Raw genomic sequence first — 10,472 nt, forward strand, 5'->3', positions numbered from 1 at the left:
AGCCTTGGAAAGTTAGCATCAGACACTGGGGTCCATGCATACAGCATACTGTCAGGATTGCCCGAATGGTTGGGAAAAAGGTGCCCCATTAAATTGTTTGCCATTGGAGATGCTCCAAATAAATCTACTCACTTTACTCCCTTTGATTTAATATTCGTACATGAAGTGAGAGGTCCTTAGAAATTAATTAAATATAAATTGACAGGACCAAAGTCGGAGATCTCACACTTGGATTATGTATCAGAGGTGAGGGAGAGATTGGATGGAGTAGGTGAGTTAGTTAAACAGCACCTGAAGAGGGCACAGTATAGAGTGATGCAGGTGGCAGATAAAATCTCTGAAACTTTGACGATTTCCCGTGGGGATGACGTATTAGTTTCGCCACCAGTGGTAAGAAAACCATTCAAAGCCAGGTTTAGTGGCCCCTTTCAAATTAAAAAAAAAGTGTGAAGTCAGTTAAACTACCTGGTAAAGATACCGGAGATGACAAAAAAAGTCTTTATCGAGTATTTCATATGGATGAATAATGCACCAGCCACATTTAACACTCACGAATAGAGCGGTGGCCATATGAACAAATTGTGCAGTTTATCTGTATGACGTAGTGATCTTCAGCAAGTGATTGAAAGCTCACATGTTACAGTTGGCAGAGCATGTTGAACGATTACAAGAAGCAAACTTGGTAATAAACTTAAAGAAAACAGAATTCGCGAAGGCGGAGGTGACGTTCTTGGGACATTACATTGGACATGGAAGGTTGATCCCATGGAACACAAAAACGAAGGGCTTTGAGGAATTTCCACGAACATCCTCGAAGAAAGAGGCGCTTCGATTTTTGGAACTGAGTGGATTCTATCGGAAGTTTGTTCAAAACTTCAGCAGCGTCTTTGTAACACTGATGGATTTACTGAAGAAGAACACAGAATTGTGGTGGACAGAACAATGCCAGGAGGTATTTGAGAATTTTAAAGCAGGTTTAATCACTACACCAGTTTTAGCTGCACCAAATATTCTGAAACCCTTTGAAGATTGTGTTTGATGCTTGGGATATAGGGGTCAGAGATGTATTGATACAGAAAGAAGATGATGGAATTGAATGGCTAATTGGCTACTTGTCGAAAAAACTCAATATCCAACAGAGAAAAAAAATAGAAAATCTCCATTATTGAACAAGAATGATTAAGTTCCACACTGGCCTGATAATATTTTAATGTGTATATGACAAACAAATTGTCGGAGATGGTTGTGGACAACGACAAATCTCTCGCATTCTTTGGAATATTTAAAGACCAGAATATGAGACTATTTCATTGCAGTCTTACCTCACCAACTTTAAACTTACAAAGTGTTCATGCTGTGTCTCCTATAATGTGATAGCAGATGTGTTTTCGCGGATTTAAAGGAAAAAGTGTAGATAAGATTTGACTTATTCCAGTGTTGTATTGGTTTGCAGAATTAATATGAATGATATAACTGAGATTAATACTTTGGTATTTCATAAAATTGGGATTAAGAGTTAGAGGAAAACAAATGTTGCCATCTTTTCATTCAGCTAGTTCATTTTATTTTCTGAAGCGGGGAGATGTTATGAAGACAAAAACATATATGGACACTTTAAAACAGATCGGGTTTTGCTGAATAGAAATTAAAGCCACAGATGCCAGCTGAAGGTCACACTGTTCCACACGTCACCATTAGCTGAGAAATGGATTCCTGAGTTTTGGTTACTGTTTTGACAGCCATACAAATGTAACCAAAGAGTTTAAATAACACTCAGGATACCAGAAGCCAACAGAATTTGAATATTATTGTTTGGACGCCTGGAAAGCAATCAAATTATGAGAATTATTATATCATGGGGAGTATATAAACACAGCATTTTGAACACTAGAGAGAGCTACTGCCAACCAACAGTAGAGCAACTGCTGTAGAGCAGGAGTGCTAACTGACCATCTCAAACACACTCTATCAAAGACACATGTTCATGCAAACCTCTTTGCAATAAAAAAAATGAACCAAGGAGATCAGCAGCTGAAAGAGTGAAGACAGCGGGGAAGATAGAGACTGTATGGTCTTGAGATTGTAATGTTTAATATGTGGGTTGTTGGAACAACATACTTTTTACAGAGTTGGAGTCAGATAGTAAGTAGCTAAGAAAAGAGGGGCTTGTATTTGTGAATAGCTGTTGTTTAGTTTTCACTAATAAAGTTAAGAAATAAACTTGTTAATCTTTGTTTAAATAGTGGAATGTGGGAGATCTGTGTCGCTCATATTTTAACAGATTACGAGGTGAGGCGAACTTTTCTGGGTGTTTGGTTTTAATTAACAGAAGGGTTCGACTCCACCTTGTAAATGTCCATCCACGCTAACCCCATTTCCCTCCACCACAACTCCTATACTCAATGCTCTGACTGATTAAGGCAAATGTGTTAAATGTGTTCAGTACCGCACTGTCTGCATTCAACTTCACTTTCAAGAAACAATGTACCTGCAGCCTTATGTCCATTTGTTTCACAACACTCCCCAGGCCCTTAACATTAAGTGTATAATTTCTGCTCACAAGCCTCCAGTCTGAAAAATATCCCTCTTCCTTCAAGCCAATTGTGATGAGCTTCTTCTGTATCCCATGTGACTGAAACTTCCTAATCTGCCTACCAATCGGAATGTTATGAACACCTTGCTGAAGTCCACATAGACAATGTCTACCAAACTGCCTTCATCAATCTTCTTTGTCACCTCTTCATAAAACCAAATTAATGAGACATGATTTCCCATGCAGGAAGCCATGTTGTCTACCCCAATCAGCCCTTACCTTCCCAAATGTATGTAAATGCTATCCCTCAGAATCCCCTCCAACAACTTACCCATCACTGACATCAGGCTCACCGGTCTATAGTTCCCCGGCTTTTTGGGTCACTGTCTCCTTTTCTAGTCCCACTCCTCCACTGCTCACAACAAATGTTAAATGTAACCAGGTCGGTGATATGGCCGATGATATCGGTCTCAGACTGGGTCAGGGTCAGTTTTAGGAACAAGTCAGGCTAGTTTCTGTAATCTGCTAAAACAACATGTTTACGATCCAGAGCAATGTTACTCCAACTATGATGGAAAGATGGATGGCAAACTGCTTGCGTATTGCAAATAAAGACTCGATATTTCCCAATCTAAAAACACTGACACACACACAAATCTGTGCAATTTCACGTTGAAAGAACCTTATCCAAATATTAGTGTAACTCATGACAAAAGGAAAAATTGTGAGTTTCTCCAAAATGTTATTCTGCTTCTGAAGGTATTCCACTCACACAGCTGCTAGCAATGGGGATTTTATCCTGGGAGAGTTGGATTTGGCTGAATTCCCTTTGCTTTAGGCTGGCAGGAGGTTCCAGGTTAGCACAGTGGCTCAGTAGTTCGCACTGTTCCATCACAGCATCAGGGAGACGTGAGTTCAATTCCAGCCTCGGGCGACTATCTGCGTGGAGTTTGCATCTTCTCTCCGTGTCTGTGTGAGCTTCTGATGGGTGCTCCCGTTTCCTCCCACAGCCCAAGCTGTATAATTCAAGTGGATTGGTCAAATAGTCCATCGTGTTCCGCGATTTCTACTTTAGGTGCATTAGTCAGTGGTAACTGTGAGGGCATGGCAAGGTTACTCTTTGGAAAGTTGGTATGTACTTGTTGGGCCGAAGGGCTTGTTTCCACACTGCTGGGATTCTATAAAAATAAGAATGGTAACAATAACAGTAGAGTTTTGTTTTAGCTCGTACACGTTACTGTGATGAGGAATAATGAAGGAGAGAGAGTGCAATAGGCCGTTTCTTCTCGGGCAGATGACATTTTCTCCCTCTCTGAGTTGGATCACACAATAATGTCATTCTCTCCCAAACTGGACCATGTGAGGTCTCCTTGTACATTGTCCAAACTATGTCTCCATCACATTCCCTGTTCCATGTCGGTGCATCATTGCTGCTGTCATACACAGAGCCATACCCTGAGCAGAAAATGGTCTTGGTCAATTTGAAGATATGTTTATGTGGCCCTGCGTCATTAAAAAATAAAATGTTTAATGTATTCAGAATACATAGAACATGGAACATAGAACAGTCCAGCACAGAACAGGCCCTTCAGCCCACCGTGTTGTGCCGACCATTGATCCTCATGTAAGCACCCTCACATTTCTGTGACCATATGCATATCCAGCAGTCTCTGAAATGTCCCCAATGACCTTGCTTCCACAACTGCTGCTGGCAACGCATTCCATGCTCTCACAACTCTCTGTATAAAGAACCCGTCTCTGACATTCCCTCTATACTTTCCTCCAACCAGCTTAAAACTATGACACCTCGTGTTAGCCATTTCTGCCCTGGGAAATAGTCTCTGGCTATCAACACTATCTATCTCTCTCATAATCTTGTATACCTCAATTAGGTCCCCTCTCCTCCTCCTTTTCTCCAAATAAAAAAGTCCCAGTTCAGTCAACCTCCCTTCATAAGATAAGCCCTCCAGTCCAGGCAGCATCCTGGTAAACCTCCTCTGAACCCTCTCCAAAGCGTCCACATCTTTCCTATAATAGGATGACTAGAACTGGACACAGTATTCCAAGTGCGGTCTAACCAAAGTTTTAAAGAGCTGCAACAAGATCTCACGACTCTTAAACTCAATCCCCCTGTTAATGAAAGCCAAAACACCATATACTTTCTTAACAACCCTGTCCACTTGGGTGGCCATTTTAAGGGATCTATGTACCTGCACACCAAGATCTCTCTGTTCCTTCACACTGCCAAGAATCCTATCCTTAATCCTGTACTCAGCTTTCAAATTCGACCTTCCAAAATGCATCACATCGCATTTATCCAGGTTGAACTCCATCTGCCACCTCTCAACCCATCTCTGCATCCTGTCAATGTCCCGCTGCAGCCTACAACAGCCCTCTACATTGTCAACGACACCTCCAACCTTCGTGTCATCTGCAAACTTGCTGACCCATCCTTCAATCCCCTCATCCAAGTCATTAACAAAATTACAAACAGTGGAGGCCCAAGGACAGAGCCCTGTGGAACATCACTCACCACAGACTTCCAGGCAGAATATTTTCCTTCCGCTACCACTTGCTGTCTTCTGTTGGCCAGCCAATCTGTATCCAAACAGGTGACACAGATACCTGTGTTAAAATGAATGTTTTATTTTAACAAATACAGAAATTGCTGGAAAAGCTCGGCAGGTCTGTCAGCATCCAGATGACTTTTACATGATGGAGTTGTACCAGCCTCCACCACTTCCTCTGGCAGCTCAGTCCATACACGCACCACCCTTTATGTGAAAAGGTGCCCCTTAGGTCTCTTCAAAATCTTTCCCCTCTCACTTTCCACCAATGCCCTCTAGTTTTGAATGCCCCTAACCTGGGGAAAAACCTTGACTACAAACCCTATCCATGACCGTTCTGATTTTATAAACCTTTACTGCTGTGAAATGTGACTTCAATCAACACGAATGGCTGTACTTTCAATAATCCTGGGCCGAAATGCTGACATTCAACACCCACACCTGTTCTTTCTCCATCAAGTCACAATTATAAAACCACTTTAATCGGTTTGTTCAGATATATTAGGAGACACTGCTGTGGGATTTACACCTAGACCTTTGTGCCCGGAGGGAGGGACACGAGCACCACTCAGCAATACCCATAAAGCTGTAACATTATTCTCCTGTGTGTTTGTCCATCAGCCTGTTAAGACATGCTGTGACATACCTCTGCAACAGGCAGGACATGAATCCACACCTTCTGGTCCAGAGCTAGGAACACTACCACACAAGTTCAGGAATTGGAATCAAATCCAGAGCTCTGGCTCAGAGACACGGACACTGCCCACTATACTACCATACCCAGATTTTGGGTCATATTTTAGTGCCGGCTTCCAGCTCAGTGTGGATTGATTATAATCAGGTTACTATTACTGAGTTACAAACAACACTTTGTATTATTAAACAAATGCAAGATATTTGTCTCAACTGTAGGATATTGAGTGTACTTGCTGAATATTGAAATTAACTATGAACATCTTTAATCGCTATTATCTGTAGTCTGCAATATTAGGGAAAGAAATCCCACAGAAACACTCTGCCCAATGATGGGTCTCAAATAGATGTTTATTACTGAACAGCAGAGGCGAAGGAAGAGCTTAATTTCTGACCCCAAAACACCGATCAATCTTACCCACTCTAACATGTGTCTGCCCTCTGCCTAATACCATGAAATGACACCAGGCCGCTGATTACTGTCCAGCCTCTCCTCCCCACTGACTGTGTCTGCAATCTGTCCCTCCTCCCTCTAACCACACAAGGCAACCCAAGGTCAGGGTCTTTGTGAAAATCAAGGCCGGAGTGTGCAGGCCACCTGGAGGGGGTGGGCATTTTAAAATTGAAGGGGGAGGGGGAGGTGGCAGTCATATCACACACTGGGCTGAGGGGTGGCAGACGGAGGATAGTCTGGATTAATGCCAGGCATTGGATTTGGTAAATCAAACAAGAACAGGACCTATACAATTAAAAGTAGGGTCTTTTGGTGGTGTTGTAGTACAGAAACCTAGGCTGTCAGGTTTAATTCTTTAAAATTTGCATCTGATATAGAAAGTGGATAAGAAGGTGTTTAACACACTTGTCTTCATAGGTCAGACCTTTGAGTATTGGAATTGGGATGTCATGATGTGGCTGTACAGGACATTGGTGAGACCTCTTCTGGAATACTGTGTCCAGTCAGAGAGTTGGGGATTTAAAACTGAGGGATATTTTGAGGCGTGAGGAAAAAGATTTACAAAAGTCAGGAGAGGTAATTATTTTAGACAGAAGCTGGCTTGTGTGTGGAATGAACTTCCAGAGGAACTGGTGAAAATAGGGACAGTTACAATTTTTAAAGGACATTTAGATCAGTACATGGATAAGACATCAGTTTGGATGGTGCTGTGAGCAGCTGCCCTCTCCCTCCCCCTCTCTGAATGAATCCCTGTTGGTTTTCACCCTCTCCCAATGCCGGTGCAGTGGCGTGTGGAGGCCAGCAGAGGGAGGCATAGCATCACTTTCAGCACCACAGAGACAGCCAGACCTGCCCCACACAGAGTCACACAGATACACACACAGCAATTGTTAGGGCACAGCGTGAAGCTTATCTGGTAACTTAAACTAAACATAAAGAAATGCTCACTTTACTTTGTAAACTGTTGAAATATGAGTGATAGAGAACTCCCAAATTCCACTGTTTAAACAAAAAATATCAATGTATTTTTTTAACTCTGAAAGTGAACATTTTACATCAACTATTCACAACTCTGGGAGCCTCTTTCTCCTAACTGCTTATTACCCTACTCCAACTCTACAGCAATATACTGTTTCAATGAGACACTTATTAAAATTACATAAACGTAATTTCAAACCCACACAGCAGCTGTTGTTTCATCTGACCTCACACCAATGTCCCTTTTCCCATCTTCCCTGGGAAGACTGGCTCATGTTACAGGATGCTATCGAAGTGTCTACATTTCAGCATTCTGAAACCTGGGAACACATCCTTCCATGACACTGTCTCTCAGTCTCCCCCTCTCTGTCTATACCCCAAACCCCTCCCATGTGGTGATATTTAAACTGATACCCCTGCCATCTCTCTCTGGCAGTGATGTTCACACCCACAGCACCCCCTTGTCATGGCACAATGGGGATATGGAGCTGGAAATGGGTGGGAGCTGTACGTCCTGTCACTTCCAGCACGGGCTGCAAGTTTCCCCTCACTGGGCAGGGATCTAACATAGTGCTACTGGGCAATGCACTGGGGTGGGGTACACAGCCCTACATTCTGGGAGGGTAACTGCTCCTGGGTTACAGATCAATGCACTGGGGTGGGGTACACAGCCCTACATGCTGGGAGGGTAACTGCTCCTGGGTTACAGATCAATGCACTGGGGTGGTGTACACAGCCCTACATGCTGGGAGGGTAACTGCTCCTGGGTTACAGATGAATTCACGGGTGATCACTGCACAGCTCCCCGTGCTGGATGGATATGTAGCCTGTGCACAGTACATCATGTTGGTGGGGTGGATGGGGGGAAAGGTGATGGACAGGTCACGAAACTCCACGGAATATTCTGACACCGACATTCTATAACTGACATTCCCCGGAACGTTCTGTCCCTGACATTCTATAACTGACATTCCCCGGAACGTTCTGTCCCCGACATTCTATAACTGACATTCCCCGGAACGTTCTGTCCCCGACATTCTATAACTGCCATTCCCCGGAACGTTCTGTCCCTGACATTCTATAACTGACATTCCCCGGAACGTTCTGTCCCTGACGTTGTTTGTTTGTGAACGGCCGGACGTCAGTGAATTGAACAAACGATAAGATCCCGAGGGAAGAGATCCCGTTCCAGGGAGAAGGAGACACTGTTCCGAAGGCCCCTCAGGCAGTTAAAGGGGGGAATACGTTTTCCCTGCGTTTACATTTCTCCACGACACAGGATCGACCACAATTTAGATCAAAATACAGAAATTCCCAAACTCCGTTTGTCTTCAGGAAACTGGGAGAGAATCCTTCAGGAGAGCAACGTTTCCACCCTCGGTATTAGGAACTGGGAAGGAGTGACCTGTGTGTGCTCTCGAGTGATCGAGTGTGTGGGAATGTTCTAGAAACCATCTGTCCTTATGGATGTGTCTCTGTGTTTGGGGAGGGAGGGTTTCTTGTGGTTTATGTCACATTTTTGTCAGTAATTCCGACCTTCCCATTTGTTATTCCAGCTCCAATTATTTTACTAAATCCCTGAATTCAGGGACACATTTGAAAATCTCACTGGGTCCCGGATCAAACGGGACCCTTTGCCTCCAGGCTGATGGATAATGGGTTTGTTTTCCTTCCTCACAGTTAACGTAGTGACCATCTACGTCCTGCTTTATAAAGATTGTGGATTGTCTCCATGTGTCAGACGTTACCTGGGGGCCATGGCAGCGGCGGATCTCCTGGTCATTGTCCTCGACCTGATCCTGAGACACATTCCCATTGTTTATCGGGAACACTTTTATTTCCTGAGGGACTCCGTCCCCGTGTGTAATATCCACGCCGTCCTGCTTTATGCAGCCACTGACTGCTCTGTCTGGTTCACCGTAACTTTCACCTTTGATCGGTTTGTGGCCATTTGTTGCCAGAAGCTGAAAAGTAAATATTGCAGTGAGAAAACGGCGGCTGTGGTTCTGGGAGCAGTGACTGTGCTGAGCTGTTTAAAGAACATTTCCTGGTATTTTATGCTCATGGCTCGGTATTGGCTGGGGAACATCCCCTGGTTTTGTGATGTAACAGACGCTGTTCGATTCTCCAGTGTCTGGGTCACAATCGAGTCCCTCCACCACATTCTAACCCCGGGGGTCCCATTTCTCCTGATTCTGCTGCTCAATGTTCTCACCGTCAGACACATTTTAGTGACCAGCAGAGCCCGCAGGAGACTCCGCGCTCACACCAATGGGGACGCTCAGTCTGACACTGAAATGAGAAACCGAAAAAAATCCATCATTTTACTGTTTGTGATCTCGGCCAATTTCATCCTGTTATGGTCAATGTTAATGCTGTATTCTATATGGGGCCGGATGGATTGGATTGTGGATACCTCTGTGTATTTCCATGAGTTTGTGCAGGAATTGGGCTTCATGCTGCAGCTCCTCAGTTGCTGCACAAACACCGCGATTTATGCCGTGACCCAGACTAAGTTCAGGCAGCAGCTGAAGAATGTGCTGAAATATCCCTTCACCCAAATCCATCCATCCATCAAATTCCCTCATTAATCACACCATCCGGGATTTTCTCATTTCAGTTCAGTGTTTCAGCGATGGAGCAGCCTGTCGCTATGGTAACAGACTGAGGGGAGCGCTGGTTTGTCCATCCTTATCCCACAGGGGGGTTTACAGGGAAACATTTCAATGTTTCTCACAACTCAGGGGCCAGTGAGAAAAGGCACCATCCCACTGACTGTATCCATCACTTCCATTTGTAACCAATAAAAATGTTGATGAAAGCGTGCCGAGCAGCAGAGGGACCGATGTTGTTGTGTGTCTTTGTGTTGGAGAAGCTGAGCTGGAGAGAGACAGACTCAGCCCCAAGTCCTGGTCCTCAGGGAAGGGGAGGGCACCGCGCCCTGAGCTCAGGAGCTGGGGTTAACTCCCTCTGTCCCCTCCCCATCCCCTTTCCAACCTGGCCTCCCCATTTCATCTCCCCCACTCTTACTCCACGTTTCTCCCTCTCTCTCCCTGCACACTCACTCTTTCTCACAACCTCCCCCTTTCACTCTCCCTCGTTCTCCCTCTCACACCAACCGCCCCAACCCCGGGAAGGTGAGAAGGGATGGCAAGGGAGGGGAGGAAAGACGTGGAGGGCGAGACGGAAAGAGAGGGAAGGGAGGGTGAGAGAGGGGGAGCGAGGGAGGGGATGAAGAGAGGGAGAG

This window comes from Hemiscyllium ocellatum, unplaced genomic scaffold (assembly GCF_020745735.1).
Source record: "Hemiscyllium ocellatum isolate sHemOce1 unplaced genomic scaffold, sHemOce1.pat.X.cur. scaffold_400_pat_ctg1, whole genome shotgun sequence".
Classification (NCBI taxonomy): Eukaryota; Metazoa; Chordata; class Chondrichthyes; order Orectolobiformes; family Hemiscylliidae; genus Hemiscyllium; species Hemiscyllium ocellatum.